This window comes from Lipotes vexillifer, unplaced genomic scaffold (genome assembly GCF_000442215.2).
Source record: "Lipotes vexillifer unplaced genomic scaffold, Lipotes_vexillifer_v1.1 scaffold1634, whole genome shotgun sequence".
Lineage (NCBI taxonomy): Eukaryota > Metazoa > Chordata > Mammalia > Artiodactyla > Lipotidae > Lipotes > Lipotes vexillifer.
In genome coordinates, this window is record NW_006771542.1 from 78,009 (window position 1) to 101,103 (window position 23,095).

At 39.7% G+C, this 23,095-nt stretch overlaps 1 protein-coding gene and 1 pseudogene across 1 annotated transcript in view; one reads left to right on the plus strand and one right to left on the minus strand.

Moving 5' to 3' along the window:
- Positions 1 to 23,095, minus strand: part of LOC103071055 (serine/threonine-protein kinase SIK3-like) — a 189,839-nt gene that overhangs the window by 63,597 nt on the left and 103,147 nt on the right. The gene's annotated exons all lie outside the window — the stretch shown is intronic.
- LOC103070777 (40S ribosomal protein S3a pseudogene) lies at positions 801 to 1,570 on the plus strand (annotated as a pseudogene).

Sequence of the window (23,095 nt, forward strand, 5' to 3'; positions counted from 1 at the left end):
GTGGTACCTAATTCACAATATTTATGCTAAATAGTCATTCTTTTACAAATATACCATCTTTATTATTGCTTTACAGTTGCTGGACATTTAGGTTGTTTGCATTTTTAGCTATTATGAACAGTATTTTAAATATTCTTATACTTGTCTCCAGGGCCATGAATACAAAAGTTTCACTAGGGTATATATTTAGGAACCAATAAGTAAAGCCAAATTGTTTTCCAAAATGGTCATATCCAACAGTGGGACTGTTCCCACTGTTCCATATCATCACCAACAACTGTTATTTCTCATTTTTCCCAGTCTGGTGAGTGGTGGGGAGCAAAGAGCTCCTCGCTGTTTTAATTTGTATTTCCTTGATTACTGAAAAGGTTGAGGATCTTTTCATATGTTCACAGACCATTTATTTCAGCCTCTGTGAAATAAACTTGTTCGCGACTTTCCTATTTTCTTTTTTTTTAATTTGAAAAGTTCTTTTATATTCTAGATGAACTTTGTCAGTACATCTTCTCTCAAGTTGTGGCTTATTTTTTCACTCTCTTTACGGTGTCTTTTTTTAAGTAAATTTTTTATTGAACTATAACAGATATGCAGACACATCTCCAAATTCTAAGTGTAACCCACATACGAAAAAGCAACTTGGCCCTTTTGGCTCTATGAGCAGCACCATGGCGGTCGCCAAGAACAGGCGCCCTTCTAGGAGGCCTCACTTTTAGTCTAGCGCAAATTACCTAGACTATTTGAAGGTGATAAAAGCGTATTATAAGTGATTTTTTTCCTACTGTGAAAAAAAAAAAAAGAACAAGCACCTTACAAAAGGCAGCAAAATGGGAGTCAAGAAGAAAGTGGTTGATCCATTTCCTAAGAAAACTTGGTATGACATAAAAGCACCAGTATGCTCACTATAAGAAATACTGGGAAACCACTAGTTACAAGAACTCAAGGAATGAAAATCACATCTGATGGCTGCAAGGGTAGTCTTTTTGAAGTAAGCCTTGCTGATCTGCAGAAGGATGAAGTCGCATTTTGAAAAGTCAAGCTAATTACTGAGGATGTTCAAGGCAAAAACTGCCTGACTAATTTCCATGGAATGGATCTTAGCCATGACAAAATGTGCTCCGTGGTCAAAATGGCAGACCATGATTGAAGCTCATGTTGATGTCAATACTACCAATGGTTACTTGCTTCGTCTATTCTGTGTTGGTTTTACTTAAAAACACAACACTCTGATGCAGAAAATCTCTTACAATGAGCATCAACAGGTCCACCAAACTTGGAAGACGATGGTAGTAATCATGACTTGAGAGGTGCAGACAAATGACTTGGAAAAGTGGTCAATAAATTGATTCCAGACAGCATTGGAAAAGACAGAAAAGGCTTGCCAATCTATTTATCCACTCCATGATGTCTTTGTGAGAAAAGTAAAAATGCTGAAGAAGTCTAAGTTTGAACTGGGACTAAGTTTGAGCTTCATGGTGAAGGTGGTAGTTCTGGAAAAGCCACTGGGGATGAGACAAATGCTAAAGTTGAACGGGCTGGTGGAAATGAGCCACCAATCCAAGAATATGTTTAAGATTCAGAGAAAAAATCCGATTTGTGGGGAAAGAAAGCAATTTTGGGTTCTCAATAATTTTTAAGAGGGTAAGAAGTCCTAATATCAAAAAGTTTGATAACTGCTAAATCAGATATATGTGGTATTTTATTCTCCCTGCCACTAAACCTCATATGTCCCATCTCTTCTTTCTCTGTACAAAATTTCAGAAATTTTCTTCAGATCTATCTTCCACTTCACTCTTGAATTCTATCCAATCTATATCATCTTTCCATTGTGTTTTGTCATTTTTTTCTTTAAATTTATTTATTTATTTATGGCTGCGTTGGGTCTTTGTTGCCGCACGTGGGCTTTCTCTAGTTGCAGCGAGCAGAGGCTGCTCTTTGCTGCAGTGCGCAGGCTTTTCCCATTGCGATGGCTTCTCTTGTTGCGGAGCACGGGCAATAGGCATGCGGGCTTCAGTAGTTGTGGCACGTGGGCTCCAGTAGCTGTGGCACATGGGCTCAGTAGTTGTGGCTCGCAGGCTGTAGAGCACAGGCTCAGTAGTTGTGGCGCACGGGCTTCGCTGTTCCACGGCATGTGGGATCTTCCCGGACCAGGGATCAAACCCGTGTCCCCTGCATTGGCAGGTAGATTCTTAATCACTGCACCACCAGGGAAGCCCCTGTCATTTGTTTTTTATTTCTAGAAGTTCTGCTGAGACTGAGCTCTTCTTTCACACCTTCCTCAACAATTTTGAGTCTCTTCACCATACTGTAATTTTAATCCCCTCTTTTATTTCTTTAAACATCTATAGTCTTTACAAGACTAATGATTATGGCTGATGTTTTAGTTATCTAACACTGTATAATAAACCTCCCCAGAACTTTGTGCATTCAAACAACAACAATCACTTATTTTGCTCACATATTTGCAATCTGCCCAGGGCTCAGAAAGGACAGCTTGTTTCTGTTCCATGTGGCACCACCTAGGGCTGCTTGACAGGAAGTTGGAGGATCCAGTTTCCAGAGGCTTCTCACAAGGCTGGTAAATTAGCACTGGCTGGCAGCTGGCAGCTTAGGCCTCAGTTCATCTCCACATGGGTCTCTCCATGGGATTTTTCACAGCATGGTGATGGGTTCCAAGAATGAGCATCTCAAGAGAGCAAGAAAGTTGTGTGGCACTTCTATGACTTAGCCTCAGAATTCACATAAAATCACTTCCGCTGTATATTTTGTTGACTGACTTTTGGTCAAAGCAGTCAGAAAGGCCTGGCTAGGTTCAGTGGAATGAGACAGACTCTACTTTTTTTTTTTTTGCGGTATGCGGGCCTCTCACTGTTGTGGCCTCTCCCTTTGCGGAGCACAGGCTCCCGACGCGCAGGCTCTTCCCCCCATGCGGTATGCGGGCCTCTCACTGTTGTGGCCTCTCCCTTTGCGGAGCACAGGCTCCCGACGCGCAGGCTCTGCCGCCACGGCTCACGGGCCTAGCCGCTCCGCGGCATGTGGGATCTTCCCGGACCGGGGCACGAACCCGTGTCCCCTGCATCGGCAGGCAGACTCTCAACCATTGCGCCACCAGGGAAGCCCCAGACTCTACTTCTTGATAGCAGAAGAGCAAGGTTCTAGAAGGGCACATGGGTCGGGAAATACTGCGGCAGCCATCTTTGGAAAATATAATCTGCTACACCTGACTCACTCATAGTTGCTTGTCTTCTTGTGCAAGCTCACATTTCTTGCAACTTTATCCATAAAAAATTTTGAGGTCTGTCCACAGAGATTTAAATTTGATTCTCCCAGACTCTGGGAATCACAACCAACTAGGACTACTAACAACAAAGTTAGCAGCTGAGAGATTTTCAGGCCTCACAGGTAGTGCAAAATCCTGGCTGCAAATCCATGTGAGGGCAAGCTTCTGTTTAGGCAGTTTCTTGGGAGACTTTTTCCCCTTCTCCATTCAGATCCAAGGCATTAATATGCAAGTCTCTGTATGCAGGGAATTTTTTCTCCTATTCATCCACTGAGAAGGATCCCAGTTTTATATAGGGCAGTTTCTAATATGACCTCCCACTCTGCTTGGACACTATTTTTTCCTCTCGTCCCTCCTCCCTTTGGCTCTAAACCCATAGGAAACCCTCAGCACAAACACCACCATCAGTGCTTACTCTACATTGTGGAATCATGCTTTCCAGTCCTTTCAAGGCCTTCAGTTGTTTTTCTCACATGGGCTCCAGTATTTTACATATATTTTTCCTTTCCCCAGCTTCATTTTAAAATGTTCTGACCAGAAGGGAATTCTCTGCACATCTAATCTAGCATATTACTGTCAAAGAAATTACTCACCATTCATTTTAAGGTATTTCACTTACTAAAAAAAGATAAATAATGTCAGGAATACATCTATCTTTTTAAAAGGCAGCTATGTAAAATATCATATTTACTTGGATGGAAATGCTTTGGAAAATGTCCTTAATTAATACACTTCCCACAAAGCAAATCAGAGGGAACTTAAACTTATTAGAAACAGTAACTTCTGCCCCATATTCTTCACATCTTTTAAACTCTATTGGGCTCTATGCCCTTGTACGTACTTTTTTAAAATTTATTTTCTTTGTTTATTTTTGGCTGTGTTAGGTCTTCCTTGCTGCGTGGGCTTTCTCTAGTTGCGGTGAGCAGGGGCTACTCTTCCTTGAGGCGCATGGGCTTCTCACTGCAGTGACTTCTCTTGTTGCGGAGCACAGGCTCCAGGAGCGCAGGCTTCAGTAGTTGTGGCACTTGGGCTCAGTAGTTGTGGCTCGCGTGCTCTAGAGCACAGGCTCAATAGTTGTGGCGCGTGGGCTTAGTTGCTCCGTGGCATGTGGGATCTTCCCAGACCAGGGCTCGAACCCGTGTTCCCTGCATTGGCAGGCAGATTCTTAACCACTGAGCCACCAGGGAAGCCCCCTTGTACGTATTTTAAACATGGTTTAGAACTGCACCACAACCCAAGGTAAAGGAAACTGTACCGATTTAAAGGAAAAAACAACAAACTATTTCTAGAGCCAATGTCTTAAGGTTAAAATTAAAAAAATAAAAAGATGAGGTCAATGTCATGTAGGAAGAGGTAAATTCAAGTTCTCTTTGGCAAAATGAAAATGAATTAACTGGATTTAATATTCAAATGCATTTTTTGAAACACATTCTTAAGACTAAAGAAACAGCAGTTCATGAAAAAAAAGGAGCTATAAGCCACTGGAATAAAGCCTTTGCGCGTCAGATCTCCCTACCATGCTGAAAGCAATGGCTACAAATTACCATATTCCCCAAAAGATGACAGCCAAACTCTTCTATCCCAGAGGAAAAATGGCTATTACAGCCGTTAGTCAGCACTGCAGGAGGCTTAAGACTAAGTCACTGAACAGACCATTTATTGTTCTTCATCTTGTACAATATGACCTTTCCAGTTCAGCCTGCTAAACACCACAGTGGTCCATGAGGAGAAAATCCACATGGAAGCAAATTCCAAAATGCAATTTACCCTATAGGCAGCTTGCTTTTCCAGATTCTTCATCCCACTTTGCTCTACTCCCCTCTGGGTCATAACAGAACTTGGCAAATGTTAGAATTTGCTATGTATAAACTCTGGAGCCCAGATTAGAAAACTCAGCAAAGTATGCATTTGGTACTGGCAAAAATGGTCGCTTTGTGCACTGATTCAGATTTGCTAACTTAGGATATCTACGGTTTCAAAAATGTGTCTGCAACTGTTGAAATTTAAAAAATCGGAGAAAAGGCACGTGTCACACACATCCCAACATAGGCTGCCGAGTCTTCTGAGATCATCCTCTCCGTACCAACAAAATACCAAGGCCATTACACAATCTGTGGTTTCTTCTCATAATTGAAGAAGTTAATAGCTTTGGATGCAAAACTTAGATAGCTTTACTCTGAGATATTCTCCCAGCCTTGGAGCTCTGTGTATAGAATCCCAAAGTACCAGTTACCAGACTCCCAAGTAGAGGTCTACAAAAGGTTCTTTTCATTCACTAGCAATCTCTCTTCATAGAAAACTTCAAAAATGTCTTTTGGAAGAGTTTTCCACTTACAAAAAGAGTCTGCAACAAAGCCCTATTGTATAGTAGTTTGTGTTTACCAAGTTGATAAAATCCATCTATACTGTATTTCATGTCGTACTTTATTGATAGCTCTTTTCCTTATACTAAAATCAAAGAGTTCGCATCCTAACAAGGTAGAGAGTACACAGGATACATTTAGCACATGATGCGTGACCAAGTTTAAAAGGGTTGAACCTGGAAGAGGTAAGTGCTCAGTTTGAATTATAAGTAATCTGACATACTGATTTGGGGGGCAGAGCTACATTCCACAGTTTTAGGCAATGTAAATCTAAAGCGTAACACAGCAATGAGTTTTTCCATCTGAGTAATCAGGGTATTCATATAAACTAGTTACAGCCTAGAAATTAATTAACTGATCAAACTAGATGAGTTTACCCTTGGTAAATTAATAAGTGCTTGCTTGTCCATCTGGACATTAAAATGCTAGTCAGCAGACGTTTCGTTATAACTTAATCTGTTTTGATTTGCTTTACATCAGAATTCTTTTGGCCTCCATTTGTTCACCTACATCTCTGGAAGTTCCCTCATACACATCCAATAAAAGCAAAACAAGTACTTAAGCTTGTACATATGATTCTAAGGGGCTATCTTTTTAATAAATTTTGCATTTATTTAGAGCAATAATGTACATGCATAAAGATGTTATTGTTTAAAAAAATTATACTTTGTAATGCAGTCCCTTAACACACCCCAAAAAATCAGTGCAACGAATGCCTATTCAATGAATAGTATAACTACAAATAAAAAGGTCCTCATTTACTCCTGCATAGAAACTGAAGGACCTACTAGCATTAACCTCAATTCAGTATTCTAGACACACAGGCTTTACGGAGAAAATGAGTTTATAATTTCAGATACCTCTAACTGTCAAGTCACATAACCAGTCTGGGTTTCTACGGGGCTGTGGTAGCTCGCTTCAGTTAGAGAAGCAACCCATCAAGGGCATCAATCAGTCTGGTTGGGGGGAAAAAGCATCAATATATTTATTATATTTTGGATATATACATTTTTTTCAGTCCACTCTTCCACCTTTTTCTGAAGAACAATTTTTTTGTTACACTCTAAACTTCTGGCTTTTGATATCAAGTAGAGAATCCCAGTGTCATTAACGGTGCAGAAAGAAGAGCCTGGGCTTGAGGCAAGAGAATGAAATTGGAATCCCAACCCTACCACTTAGTTTCTCATCTGTAGAACAACTACTTTAATAAAGTTGCTATAAAGGTTAAAAGATAAATCACCTAGAACAGTAGCTGGCATAGAACAGATAACTAATAAATATTGGCCGTTCTTATTGTTGTTATTAGTACCAACACTATTATTATTATTCTACTTATTCCTGACTGGGTCCCTACCCTGTTTCCTAGCAATTCCAAACTTCTGTCACTTTCTTCAAGCCCTCTAGTCAAGCTCAAATCCCTAACTTTCAACAAATGACCCACTCTTGTGCTTGATAGAGAAAACAGACATGAAGAATTTCCTCAATTTCATGTCTCTAGATATCTTCATGCACCCAAATTTGCCTTTTCTTTTTCATTCTAGAAGAAGCAGGTCTTTCCTCCAACCTCAGGCAAGTAGTAAGTGCCCAGTAACTGTTAGTCACTAACTATCATCCTCTTCCTCTTCCTCAACAAAAGGAATAGGAATTTCCAAACTCCACGTTACTGAAGACTGGCTGTTGCTCCAATTTCAGGCTTGGCAACTACCAACACTCATGTGAGTATGGAGAATGGCTACTGGTTTTACAGTAATCGATTACTCTCTTCTTCATCCTCAAAATCCATTTAGTTGACATAAAGGAGGTCAAGTTCTAATAAAATAACTAATGGTTCAAACTCATAGAAACAGAAAGCAGAATGGTGGTTGCCAGGGGCTGCGGGGAAGGCGAAATGGGGAATTTTTTAATGGGCATAGAGTTTCGGTTTTACAAGATGAGAAAAGTTTTGGAGTTTGGTTGCACAGCAATGTGAATGTACTTAACACTACTTAGCTGTATACTGAAAAACAGGTAAAATGACAAGTTTTATGTTAGTGTTCATTTTACCACAATTTAAATACATACATACATACATACATACATACATATTGGTACTAGCTCAAGGACACCCCAATATGACCTCTGCCAACCTCTGCCCTGAATTCATTTTCTGGACCCCTATTCAAATTAGGGTGAAAGTTCATTTAGCCATTTCAGTTTGTTCAAGCAAATTCCTGACCAACATCTAGATAACTTATATAACCTATGTTTTTATAAAAGATAAAAAAGATGCCATGCTGTTGAGGGATACTTGGGGGTTAGGATTGAATTCTCAGAGATAACAAGTACAGCATCTGCTTCCCTCCACCCAGCAGAAATAAATATTAGAATAATTCTCCAAGAATACTACTCACACTCCCAGTGGAATCTTCTGACACTGGCACATAGGATACTTGGGACAGAGGTATGGAAGTGAATAAACGTGTGGTAGAAAGCTCTCTTAACATAACCTGCTCCAGTGAAACTCACCAAATGAAACCCATGTTGTAGGAAAAAATTTGACTCGAGACGCAAATATTTATAAAAACTGTGACTTAAAGACCATCTATTTTTAGGAGAGAAAATATGCAGTAAATCTAACACAGCAACAAACTAAAATGCAGGGTGAAAAGATAATAGTAAACCATTTCAACCAGAATAAGAAACTGTACTTTTGAGAGTTACTTTTAAAATGTTAAGTATTCACTCTTTACCTCAAGATGTTCAAGAATCATTATACAGAGAACTGAGTGTGTTAAACACATGCAAGCACATATGAACAAAAGCTAGGTTTGGCTGTACTCACAGAACTTACCTGTAGTTGGGTGGTACAACTCCCACTCACCTCTTGAAGTATGTAAAGGACATTACCTCAACACAAAGGACATTACCTCAACACAGAACCATGTAATGTTAACACTAGAAATATCTTATTCTAACCCAAGCCCTTTGTTTCATAGATGATGAAACTGAAGCACTGAAGGGATAAGTAAAACCTATGTACAAAATAAATTATGAGATCCCAGCATATAAAAATTCAGTCACTTTCTAATATACCAACATTAATTTATAAGAAGATGTGATGATGATAATAATTTTTAAAAGAACACATTCACAATAGCCACAAACTATCACAAGCCTTGGAAAAAGCATTACAAAAATGTGTGAGAATTTTATGGAGAAAGCTAGAAAACGTTAGTAAAGAACCTAAAAGAGGACACATGCCGTGTCCATAGACAGAAATGCCTAATGTTGAGAAGACCTCAATTCTCCCTCTTGCCCCTATATAAGCCACACTCTAGTCTCTCTTCCAAATAAAACTACAATAAACAAAAGAATATTCTTCTATGTTGTGGGCGATAATGGCAAAGGGACGCAGGGGTAAAAAATATAAGGATAAACCAGGAAAATAAGTGATCTCACCCAAGCAGTTTAAACTTTAAATGCAGGTTTCTAGCCTATAACGCCTAGCCAGCAGGACTCTTCCTTCTACATTCATTATTTCTGCGAGTTCAAATGTCCCTCAGATGATTTGTGTTTTCATGCAATTCTCTATATTTGCTTTAAAAATCAGTAAGGGCTTTTAAAATGTAAAGTGAACTTTGGAAACAATGTGGGCAGACCGGAAACTAATTTAACATTGTAACTTCATAGCCCACCTTACACTTCTTCAAAGTCTGTACAAACTTGCACTTCAGTATTCTGCCACTGTGCTTCCTGAAAACAACACCCATAGAAACTCTCTTTCTAAGACCCTACAGATCAAGAAGACAAGGTCAGCCCCCACCCCACCCATGCAGCCACACACACCTCCAGGACCCAAAAGATACAGCACCATAAAATCCTAATAAAAGTTCTGGGGCTTCCCTGGTGGCGCAGTGGTTGAGAGTCCGCCTGCCGATGCAGGGGATGCGGGTTCGTGCCCCGGTCCGGGAAGATCCCACATGCCGCGGAGCGGCTGGGCCCGTGAGCCATGGCCACTGAGCCTGCGCGTCCGGAGCCTGTGCTCCGCAACGGGAGAGGCCACGGCAGTGAGAGGCCTGTGTACCGCAAAAACAAAAAAAAAAAACAAAAAGTTCTGTATCAGAACTAAAGGCAACCCAAGTTGTTTTCAGTGAGTAGTCTAAAGATAAAGAAGGGGGGCTTCCCTGGTGGCGCAGTGGTTGAGAGTCCGCCTGCCGATGCAGGGGAGGCGGGTTCGTGCCCTGGTCTGGGAGGATCCCACGTGCCGCGGAGCGGCTGGGCCCGTGAGCCATGGCCGCTGGGCCTGCGCGTCCGGAGCCTGTGCTTCGCAACGGGAAAGGCCACAACAGTGAGAGGCCCGCATACCGCAAAAAAAAAAAAAAAAAAAGGTAACTAAAAATACACACAGGGCCTAAGTTAAACCTTACTGCAAACTGGGAAATAAGCAATTGAAACTTCTGTTCTAATAGAGTAATTTTTGTGTCTCTAATATTTTATTACACCAGATCCAAAGCTGCTAAAATTTAAATATCAGTCTGGAGACAGGGGCAAAAGATTCTTTTTCCCCTCTCCCTCAGAAAAAAATAAATTGGAAACCGTAGACATTCTGTGAGAAGGCATAAGACAGTCTGTGTTTTAACGGTGCAGTCATGTAAAGTCTATGGCCGGACACACCGACTACGCGAGCTGCTTGGCAAGCAATACAACATGGGGTTTACTAATACCAATCACTGTAGGGCTCTTGACTAGCCAAGTACCAGCAAATCTGCACTAAGTCTACAGTACAGAGGTGAGAACTTTCCTGAATACAAAGCTACTATAGAGGCCAAGTGTCTAGACTTGAGGAGGAGGAAACCTGCCAACATCAGAGAGCTTTCCCTGATTAAAGAATGAACATTTTCCCCCTTTGAGAGAGAATGGGAGAAAATGTTATGAATGAACCCCAACAGTCAGAAAGCTAACCAAAGCTGGGTATGTCCTGTATACATTAATGAATAAAGCAACAAGTCTAAACTTACAGGCCTGCAGAATACAGATTTGAATATCTTAGTATAACAGTACAAATTATTTTATTAAAATAAAGATTTAAAAGTACATTTAAAAAACATTATTTCTCTAGTTTCTTCAAGAATATAGGACAGGGGCTTCCCTGGTGGCACAGTGGTTGGGAATCCGCCTGCCAATGCAGGGGACACGGGTTCGAGCCCTGGTCCGGGAGGATCCCACATGCTGCGGAGCAACTGGGCCCGTGCACCACAACTGCTGAGCTTGCGCTCGAGAGCCTGCGCGCCACAACTGCTGAAGCCCTCATGCCATGGCTGCTGAGGCCCGCGTGCCTAGAGCCCGTGCTCTGCAACAGGAGAGGCCACCGTGGTGAGAAGCCCGGGCACCACAATGAAGAGTAGCCCCCCCTCACGGCAACTAGAGAAAGCCTGCACGCAGCAACGAAGACCCAACGCAGCCATAAATAAATAAATAAACAAACAAACAAACAAATAAATAAATAAATTTTTAAAAAGAATATAGGACAAAAGACCAGTGAACTATATCCCTAGAGTTAAACAGGAATAACCTCTTTGACAGGCTCTCAATTCTTATACCTTAGTTTTCCTTAAGGCTCTCTCTCTGCTTAGGCTGCTACTCAGTCACTCCTCCCCAACTCAGATATCTCCAATCAGACCATGATAACTTCCATGTCTGTGTCTCCAGGCTTCATATTTCCAACCACCACCCCCTGGATATCACCCTCATCTTCTCCATTATACTGGAAAGTCAGCCCATCCATAATTAAACTGATCACATTTTCTCTTCCACTGCCAAATCTCTTCTACTCTGAATTCCCTTGTCACCTAAAAGCATTGTTTGGATAAAGCAATAATTAATCTACTTCCTAATTAATCTACTTACCAAAGGTCTCCTGCTTCACTTCCCCAAACCGTTAATCCCTCACATTCCAAAAATGTTCTTCTCTCATGAAAGCAGTATCACAAAATAATAATCGCTACATAGATAAGTTTTCTGTGTAAAGTACTGGGCTTTATGTATATTACCTCATTCAATCTAATCCTCAAAACAGTGCTCTGAGGTAGGCATTACTGTGCTTGTTTTTACCAATGAATTAAACCGAGATTGATATAAAACTACCTCAGTACAGATTTTTTTTTTAATTGAAGGAAGGGGGAAACCAGGCATAATTTATCATCCTAATAAAGTTACTAATTCATCATTTATCATACAGTTTCTGTCATGAAGTACACATTATTTTATATTATTAGAGATACTCTCAAAACACGAATGTGATCTAAAAGACTGAACCAAAAATATATTTTGGTGATTGCCTATTGCTTAAACAATGAAGTCAAATTGTATTTCACAATCTGCCTCCAACCTACCTTTCAATTATATCTTCCAATATTCCAGCTACTGCCCCCATCCCCACTCCCCACACCTTTTGGCACTAACCAACGTACACAACTAGTAATTCTCATTCACTCTCCTAAGGCCAGGTCTGCGGGCAATGTTTTTAATGTAGCCTACCCTGACTTCTTCAAGCAAAATTAATTCCTCCCTCTTCTTGCTTCTACAGCAGGTTTTTCATTCTTTTTTTTTTAAACACAGCTTTTTTTTTTTTAATAGATTCACTTTTATTTGAATACATTGTTTTGTGTGCTTTTTTTTTTTTTTTTTTTTTTTGGCTGCACTGGGTCTTCATTGCTGTGTGTGGGCTTTCTCTAGTTGCGGCGAGCGGGGGCTACTATTTGCTGTGGTGCATGGGCTTCTCACTGCAGGGCTTCTCTTGTTGCAGAGCATGGGCTCTAGGAGCATGGGCTTCAGTAGTTGCAGCATGCCGGCTCAGGAGTTGCGCCACGTGGGCCCTAGAGCATGCGGGCTCTAGGGCGCACAGACTTCAGTAGTTGTGGCACGCAGGCTCAGCAGTTGTGGCTTGTGGGCTCTAGAGCGCAGGCTCAGTAGCTGTAGCGCACGGGCTTAGTTGTTCTGCAGCATGTGGGATCTTCCGGACCAGGGATTGAACCCGTGTCCCCTGCACTGGCAGGAGGATTCTTAACCACTGCGCCACCAGGGAAGTCCCCAGGTTTTTCATTCTTAACTTATATAACACACGTCTATGTACACTTACATATACACTCATACACATATATCATCAAGTTATTACACACACCGAGAAAGGGAGTCATCTTATCTTTTCATATATTTAGACACACATACAGAAACCTCATATATTTTGCACCTATAGGGAAAGGCATTTGTGTAGTAATTCTTACTATTTCTGTTCCTATCTCTTCCTTTCTTATCTACTTCTTACCTACATACACTCCATATGCTCTCCAGCATATTTTTAAATTACATTACATTGAGGCCAAAGTAAAATATTTCCAAAGGTAAAAGTAAATGACATGGCAACTAGCACTACAGTCAGGATCAACCATGTAGCACCTAATATATATTAACTGTACAAATTGTTTTGTTTGTATTTAAAGAAGTAGGGCTTTTCACTGTGCTTTAGGTAGCAGAAATGGCCACCACTGCCCAGGATAGTGAGGTAACAGCATGAGGAGTTGGGATTCAAAACGTTATCACTAAAGGACCAAATATGATCAACAGATTTTTAGATCTTTACTTCCTTTCCCCTCCCCACGGTAATAGAAATGCTTTTTCATAGACACAATTCATTAAAAAAAAAAAAATGACAGAGTAACACTATAGTAACCAAACTATGCACACTATTTCCAGATTATTTTTCCCTCTACAATACCTTGCATTACTAACATATTTTAATTATAAAATGTCTGGATTAACTGGAAAACATTTTTTTTTATTACTGTTTAACAACAACAACAAAAAGACACTATAGGCAACAGAATAAACATAACCTTTTATGGCAGAAACCCTGACACCCAAGAAGACAAGGTTACTTAGCTTCTGTAAGTGATTTCTTTTATCTCTCTATCCTTCTAATATATTCTGAGAAACATACAGGAATGGAGATTTAAGAAAACATGCATATTCTTCCAGTGCAGACCTAAAGCAACAAGGGAAAAAAAACCCTCAAGTAATGGAAGGGAATGGGGAGAGGAACAGGGGCTGTAAGATGTCAGCAGGGTGACAGGGGAGGCCAGGTTGCCAAAGAAACCAAACAGTAAAGAATAAGAGGAAAAATCGTTAGTTGGAAAACCTCTGAATGTTTTTACAGGAGCTCAATCCCTTGTCCTAAAAAGATGTGCTGCAGAGAGACCAATTGTCATGAATGACAAAGGGGACCTGGAGCAAGAATACCAACTGCCAAGCAACGCCCTCTTCTAAATTACACAGTACATGTCCATCAATTAGAACGACCGCGAATGAATTCGGAATCCATGATGAATCTTCTGACTGCAGAAACCCAAACTTTGTGTGTGCCTGTGTTATTTTTTTAAAAAGAGCTTCTGTCAGCTTACATTTAAATAAGTATAATGGTATATTTAAACAGACATAAATACAAAAACTATTACTGTTTATATAAGCTGACCCAGGTAAAGAAACTCAGCGAGCCAGAAACACTTGTGAAATTTGCTAGCCTCCCTTCTTCCTTAAAGTCCAGTCTAAAGTTGTTTTGATTTACCACAGTTGAGAAAGAAAAAAGTGAAATTACGAAGTATTATTTATAAGCAGCCAGTAATTACTGGTTTTGAAAATAGTTTGAAATGAGCGAAGCTACTTGAAATCCCCAAGGCAAACCTTTGTTCTAAGGCCACTAAATCGTTTTGTAGTTAAGGAGATAGGGAATTAATAAGGGGAAAAAATTACACAGAAGAAAAGAATGTTAATTTTATTTTCTCTGGAAAACATAATATTTTAGAGCATGGTGGTTAAGACCATGGTTTCTGAAGCTCTACTCCTTATTAGTTTTGGGACCTTAAGAAAGTTTCTTGCCCTTGCTGTGCTTCAGTTTCCTCACTGGAAAAGAGAGTAATAATATCTAACACACAGGGTAGCTGTCAGGTTTAAATGAAATAATGATTAAAGCACTTAGGGCAAACAGTGCTCAGTAAGGATGCAATAAATGATCACAAAATCCCTTTGAGATTATCTAATTAATTTCCTCATCTTGACCATGGTTATATATACTGCAAACTATCCGCTATAGTATCACTGTCAGACTAAACTTCCTAAAATCATCCTTTCACTGTGCATGAGGAGCCATGTTTACTCACAAACTCAAACTATGGGTCTGGCTTTCAATATCCTCTGAAACCTGTCCCCACATAATCTCTCCAGTTACTGCCCCCAAACAATCAGTTTTCGTCCTACTACTCTTCACTCAACTTCACACAAAACATACTTTTTCATTTCTGCCTTTGCAGCAACTACAGTCTTCTTAAAAGGTCCACTTGCCAGACACCTCTTACCCCTACTTTCTACCTGCACAAATATTAACTACCCTTCCAGGACACAGTTCAGGTTCTTTGAGAAGACTCCAGTACTTTGATCTCCTAGTGATCATTCCTAATCCTCTCAACAACCTAGCTCTTGAGGATAAACTGTGACTGTTCTCTACTTGTACCTGGTTCATTCTAACTATACAAGACAACAACCTCCTTGAGGGCAGGGACTATATTTTCCCTTAAACATCATCCAGAGGTCCAGCAAAATGCTATGCACCTTGATAATAAGGCTTTCACTCACTTGTTTTCACAGTTGAAAACAAGGGAAAAAATTTTATTCAATAAACACAATAAACAGTAAACCTCCTAAATCCATATTATAGCTTAACTCTAAGAAATTAGAAAATATTCTCATAAATATAGCTGTAATTTTACGACCAGAAAAATATTAGTTACATATAAACTTGCCCAAACCCAGTGGCATAAGAGGCAGATTCAACAGGATGAAAATATGGTATTTGTCTCTCTTTATTTTTTTTAGTATTTATTTATTTATCTGGCTGTGCCAGCTCTTAGTTGCAGTATGTGGGATCTGGTTCCCTGCCCAGAGATCAAAGCTGGGCCCCCTGCTTTGGGAGCGTGGAGTCTTAACCACTGGACCACCAGGGAAGTCCCGGTATTCTCTATTTTTGATGTAAAAAGAATAAGCAGCAGCGTTTCACTATTCTTAGGTTGCTAATGGAAGCATGCAGACTTAAAAAAATTGGCAGGGCCATGTTCCCTGACCAGTATCACATTCATCCACAGCAATACCATGGATGACCTTTTCACTTTAATCCATTATCAAAACAAAATCACAGATCTACGCTAATGCAAGCAATTTTACATCTCTCTGAAGTTCAACCACTTGACGGAACAAGATTCAGAGGAACCACTGGCCATTATTACTGGATTACCTCTCTTGAAATTTCCTCAGTGCCAGTCTTCATTTTGCCATGCACTTGACTCCCTGGCATCTAGTCTGGAAGTAGGCTTAAATACATACACACAAGGAGGTGTACTGAGCAAAACACTGGTTATATACTCAGCCAGTTCATCTGGATCAAACAGGGCAGGCAGTCTGATAGATAGGCAAACCAGATGCGTGCAGAGGAGACCCAAAACAGCAGACTTTCTCATAAGTACATCAATCATTCATTCAACAAACATGCAAGGCACTAAGTGCATATCTACTTCTATGTACTATATACTATATGCAAGGCACTTTGCTCAGTATTGTGAGGTTAAAAGTACTTAAATCACTGACTCATTCTATACTGGCTCACATTTTATTTATTTGTTTATTTATTTTTAATAAATTTATTTATTTTATTTACTTTTGGCTGCATTGGGTCTTCATTGATGCACACGGGCTTTCTCTGGCTGTGGTGAGCAGGGGCTACTCTTGGTTGCGGAGCGCAGGCTTCTCATTGCGGTGGCTTCTCTTATTGTGGAGCACGAGCTCTGGGCACTCAGGCTTCAGTAGTTGTGGCTCGTGGGCTCTAGAGCACAGGCTCAGTAGTTGTGACGCACGGGCTTAGTTGCTCCGCGGCATGTGGAATCTTCCTGGCCCAGGGCTTGAACCCACGTCCCCTGCATTGGCCGGCGGATTCTTAACCACTGCGCCACCAGGGAAGCCCGTGACTCATATTTTTAATAAAAGGTATATGACATATACTACCAAAAAGGCAAATATGTCATTTATTTGTATTTCACTTTGATTCAGAAAATGTTTTAAGATAGCTTATAAAAAGTCACACTGGATAAAATATAAAATGATGAAGGAAAAAAAAGAGAGAAAATGAGATTAGAAAGACAAGATAAAGAAAAAGTAAGAGATTTATTTACTAAAATGAGAACATTAAGATCTTTAACATTTTTCCAGAATCAGACAAATGTACAATGTAAAGAAAACAGACAGAATACTATGAATTTGAAGGAGTAACAGATCTCATCCAACCAGGGCAGGTAGGGAAGACTGGGACCCAAAAGAGCACACTGTGCCACTGTTGACTAAGAATGTGAATTCCTTTTTTTAAATAACAAAGCAAAACTGTATTCTGTTGCTCTAAAAACATGTGTATATGAGATGCTTTTCTAGACAACTCCCAAACACAATTGATCATCTCCTTATCAGTGCTCTTTAGTACTTTATGTAACTTTATTCCCTCCTCCCAGGTTTTTCACTATCTTTGTAACATCAATGCCTAGACCAATGTATTATACGAAGCGCATAGTAGGTGTTTAATGAATGTCTGTCGAATCAATTTAACAAGCCAATTATTTTCATGGTTCCACTAACCTCTGGGGTCAATCCAAAGGTTTTTTTCCCCCTTCTACAGTTTTAGACATGCCCAGGAGACACAGAATAGATTGGGACAGTGGTACCTCATTAATGTTCAGTAGTAGTATCCTAGGAGGGTACTATATATAATAATCCAAAGATGAGCCCAGGGGCTCAAGGGAAGGAAAGTAAGGAAAAGACTGACAACTGTTGTTTGAAACATATCTGGAATTCTTCTTCCTCTTACCTAGGATGAATTTTGGATGTAAAGAGAAATGAATGTTTAAAATCTCAGTTTCACCTAATGAGAGTCAGGGACTTTCACAATGATCTCATAGATAAAGAAACAAAATGGCAAGACAAAGGTATGACTTTCATCATTTCCTCAACAAACTGGAGCCTCAGAAAAGCCCCAGCCTGGCACACAGAGGTCTCATCTAATCTAGGGTTTTGCTCTTGCACAACTCCAAGATCTAGAATCATAAATCTGTATGTGTGCAGTTACATGAACTTTTTACTTCATAAATACAGTAAAAAGATAAATTATTAGCCATATAAAGATAGAAATTAAGCCACAATCCCAAAGTAATCCAAAAAGCTGCTTTTAATGAAACTAGAAGTGGACAGTCAGGGAACTAATTTTATTAACTGATCCATTTTGAATAAATCAAAGAGAATACTGACAACTATACAGATACTACCTTCAAGAACAAAGGGATATGAAATCAAGGAACATTTCAAGTCAGATTCCAGATTTACACAACTAATCATAATTCTTAGCTTTTACTTCAAAAGATTTTTGAAAAAAATGTATTTGCACAAACATAAGGGAACTGAACTTGCCTAGAGTTTGACCATAGAGTTAAAATATGTTAGAACAGTCCTGGAATCATAGGTTCAAATACAAAGTTTAAAGCATTTTGATGTTTTTTTATTGGTAGATACAGTTGACTTTTATATCCATCACTTCTTTACATGAAGTTGCCATAACAGGCCAAGTGTTTGATAATTAAGCCATAGATAGATGTTTGTGTTCCAATTACACTTCCAAACCATAAATGTCTGGCAACTTTTCTGAAACTGCAACTTCAATTCCTCTAAAATTCTTAAAAATCTGTGATTCTTCTAAGCTCCGGGTAGATCGGCAATGGCAAATTAATTACAATCCTAATTGCTATCTAGTCAATCCAGATGAACACTTGCTTTTATATCAGTTTGAAGTTCAACATATTTGTAGGTCTTAGCAGATCAGTAAGAGTAAAATCTTGTGAGACACAGGAGGCAGCTGGATCTCTAAGAAGGCCTTTAATTGAAAAATATTCTTGATCTGAGGAAGCAATTCAGGAAAATGCTTCAATTTTCCACGATCTAGCGATCTGGCTTTAAATACAAATCATCTTTCCATACGTTGCTTTAATTTAGTATCTTCCCAAAAGAATCCCATAAACTGGTCATGGCTAAAGGTACAAAAATGAGGTGATTTAACAATCATTTTCATCATCATCACATCACATGCCATTAGCCTACTTGCTAATAAATTCACAACATAAACTCTTCTGACAATTCATTGAACGCTGAGCACCAAACCACCTTTCCATGTTTGTTTATTAAAATACTGTTATTTTTTATTAGAAAGCAATACGTGACTATTGTAGAAATTTTAGAAAATACATATCAAAAAAGAAGAAAAAAATCACTAATGTTACCACTTACGGAATGCAACCACTGACATTTTAGTGAACAGTAGTCTGTCACCTGTCTCAATGTTTTCCACCTCAAGCTCAGCTCCATCATCTCCCCAACTTCTTCCAGGTCCACCTGGATTACCTAACTCAACTCCTCACCCTAAATTCCTTGAGTATGTCGGTAGTTTTTTCCTTTATGTATACCTACCAACACAGAAGTGAAACTATATTATACATACTTACCCTATGAAATATGCTTTTTCCACTTAAGAACACATATTGTTTATCTTTCAATGTCTTTAGTTTTCTACAACTTTATGAAAATGTGTCATAATTTAAAATTGCTCTTCCAGGATTAGACTTTTTGGGTTTCGTTTTGTTTCATTTTGTTGCTATTCCAAACAATGTTTCAGTAAATATTCTTATGGGTACATTTTTGTTTTGACCTGCAATTACTTCTGTAAGACAAACTTCTAAAAATGAAACTGCTAAGTCAAAGAGTATACACTTTTAAAGCTGTTGACACATTGTGGATATGTACCACTAAAGCTGTGCCTATCTAGTCCCCTGCCCCCAGAGCAACACGGAGTATGATCTCTTTTTAAATAAAGCTTTGCCATTTTGGCAAGTAAAAACGACTGTCATTGTAACTGGCATTTATTTGATTGTGGGTGATACGTATATAAGGTATATCTAATATGAGATTTGTATATTAGATAATTATATGTTTTTTCACTGTTGCTAAAAATTTCTATCAGCTCACTTTTACCTCAAAAACCTCTTTGCCTGACCTCTGAACTTTAGCATGCTTATATAAAAGGGGAAAGTACAGCATAAAATAACACTGTTCTGCTATTCCTGTCTTGGAAACTATTTTCTCAAACCTAATGTTGGGCAAAATAACATTTCTATGACTTATGCTCCAATATAGAAGGTATACACAAGAGAGGTGACACAATACCCTGAAAAATAAAATCTATCTGCAATTAGTTGCACATTGTTAGAGTTTATAAATCAGATCAAGCCACTTGGGATTTGTTTGTTTTTTAACTACTTTCCTAGACATCCCTTTTAAAATATTAAGTGCATTTTAATGCATAGTCCTGTCATGGAGCCAAGAAATAATAAAACAGGGGGAATATCAACTCTCTTTAAGACTATCATATTACTAAAACATTAATGACAAGCATCATATTAAAGTGATATATCTTATAAAAGTAATGACAGATCCCATTAAATTACAACTGATTCATCTCTTGTTACTGTGCCCAAACCAACCTGAAAGACAAAGTAGCTTTCAGGCTCAAGATTTTCTCTAACTTGTCCAGCTCATTCACACACTGCCAAGGCCAGCTGCAAAGTGATTACCTGGATTTTAATGAATGCATTTCTTAAAGTTTATTAATGTACTTACTTGATGCCAGCATAGCTGGAGGGAAGATAACTAGTCCAATGAGATCATTAGGCATTGACACCAGATTATAGAAACATTAGGAAATGACAAAAGGTCGCTTAGCAGTTTTCCAAACACATTCAAATGAAAAAAAACTGACAGTAAACTTCTCCACAGAGAAATCACAGACTAAATCTACTCATAAAAGAGCATTCACTGATCTCTCAGCAAAGGACTCAACTAAAAAAGTCTACCTTCTTGGCAAATTTTCCTCATAAATAGGAACTAGAATATGGGATATCATAATTCCCTCTCCCCAAAGTTCTCCCACCTTCAGATAGGTGGGGGGACAGCAGGGAAACCTTCCTCTCCACGGAGGTTGAGCTGTCACTCAACTATACTACTATCTAAGTCAATGTCATAACTCATTTCCAGGTCATCTTTCAATATATGGAGAATGTGAAAACGAATAAAGGGAAACCTCACTAAAATGGAGTCAGGAGGCCAGAAGGGGGAGCTCTCATGCACATACCACTTGTCATCAGCACAGATCCCAGCAGGAAGAGATGTACTTTGCATCTCTGACAGCAGGAGGAAGATTTTCCCCTTGCCAGGCAACAGCTCAGCCAATGAGAGACTCACAACTCAGCAAATGAAAAGCCACTATCCTTCGAATTCCCAGGTTCCTCCAAAGGACTTTTTGTGTATAACAGCCCCTCCCAACTTCCCCTTCTCCTCTATAAAAGAGTTCCCTCTCCTTTGCTTTACCAGACTATCATTTGTGGTTTGACATAGTTGCATGTTCCGAAGTGCAATTCTATGCTGCTCCCAAATAAGCCAGTTTTGCTGGTAAAATAACTGACTGTTTTATTCTTTTATGTGAACAAGAAAAATCTGGCATCTGTCTCTGCCTTTTCTGTCCTAGTTACAACCATCCTAGGCAACTTCCCATAACTATGACCTTACTGCCAAGGACCTTTATCTCCAGTCTACTTTGTTGTCCCAATCCCACTCCTGGATTAGTCGTAACTACTTCAAGTCTTGAAATCCTAAAGTTCAATACCTGCATCAAGCTAGACGGACTTTTCTAACAATCATAATACCTGTCCTGCAAAATCAGGAGAAACAACAAAGCCTTCAAACAAGCATTCAAATAAATGTTAATTCTCCTCCCCCACCGCACTGTTCCCCTTGGAGCAACCACAGCAACAGATACTCTTCCATCTCATTAGAACCTTCAGTCACTTACTTGGCTCTTCCTCTTCCCTTTTCTCCCAGCTGCAGTTTATCTCCTCATGGCCAACCTGCTAGGACAAGTGCTGCCACCTCCTCACCTAACACTCCTCAACTCCGTGGAATCTGCCTCCCACCCCAACTACTCCACGGCAACTCTCCTCACAAAGGTCACCAGCTGACCCACTCATAGCAAGTTCAGCAGATACTTCCCAGTCTCTATCTTAATGACTTCCCAGCAGTCTCTGACAAAACCGACCACTCCCTTCTTTAGTCTTCCTTCTGCTTCAAAAAATAAAACAAACAAATAAAAAACCCTCCCCTACCTCTCTGACACCTCCTTGTTATCTACTCTATTCCTCCTCCTCTCTCAGTCCTCCACGCAGCAACCAGGGGGACTTTTCTAAAGGTCTAATTTGATCATGACCCTCTCCAGCTTAAAACAGTTCACTTGCTCTTAAGCAAATTCCTTCTCGTAGTTTATAAGGTGACTGGTTAATTCCCCTGGCCTCATTTCTCGCAACCCACTTCCCTGCCCTCCACAATCCAGCCACACTAAACTATCCATAGTTCCCTAAACAAGCTAGGGTTTTTCTCTCACCTCCTCCAGCCACAATTTCCTCAACTGAAACATTTGTGTCTTTCCAACACCCCAAATCCCCACCCCTACATCTTGCACAACTTTACTTAACCGAATTCTACTCATGCTTTCCTAAGAAGCATTCCCTGCTCCCTGAGGCTGGGTAAAGGTCTACATGCTATCATAAGCTCCTTGTTATAGTACCTGACAACTGTAATTTCCTGCTATTTGTCAAATATAGACAAATAACACTAGACTGGAGGCTCCCTGAAGGCATTAACTGTATCATGTTCACCGTGTTAACCCAACGTACAACTAACGCTGTGTCCAACACATAACAGGGACTTCAACATTTCTCAAAAAAATGAATGAATAAAGCGCACCCTTCTCTGTACCCCTAGAACAACTCTCTAACTCAGGTCATTACTCCTTGCTTGAATGATCACAACAGTTTCCTAATGAATAAAAGAGTCTCTCTACCTTCAATCCACCTTCCACGTTGCCACATGAATTAATAAAAGCAAATTTGATTCTATCTGCCCCCTTCTTAAAAGATATCAGAAGTTTCCCCCTTATCTATGGGAACAAATCCAAATTTCTTAGCATAAAATGCAAAGCTCCTTCATTACCTGGTCTCTACTAACCTATCCCTTCTCATCTCTTGCCACTTCCTCACACTGTCATTGTGCTTTGGCCCTCATGAAACCGTTTACAGTTTCCAGAACTTATCATGCTTTTCCAAGCCTGTCTTTGTATCTATCCTAAATTCCCCTTGCCACTTAGTAAAGCCTACAGTCTGAACATGATAGTAACATCTAAAAAACTTCCTGACTCTGGAGTAGACGCTGACCTTAAGTTGCGAATATTGGGATAAAGTAT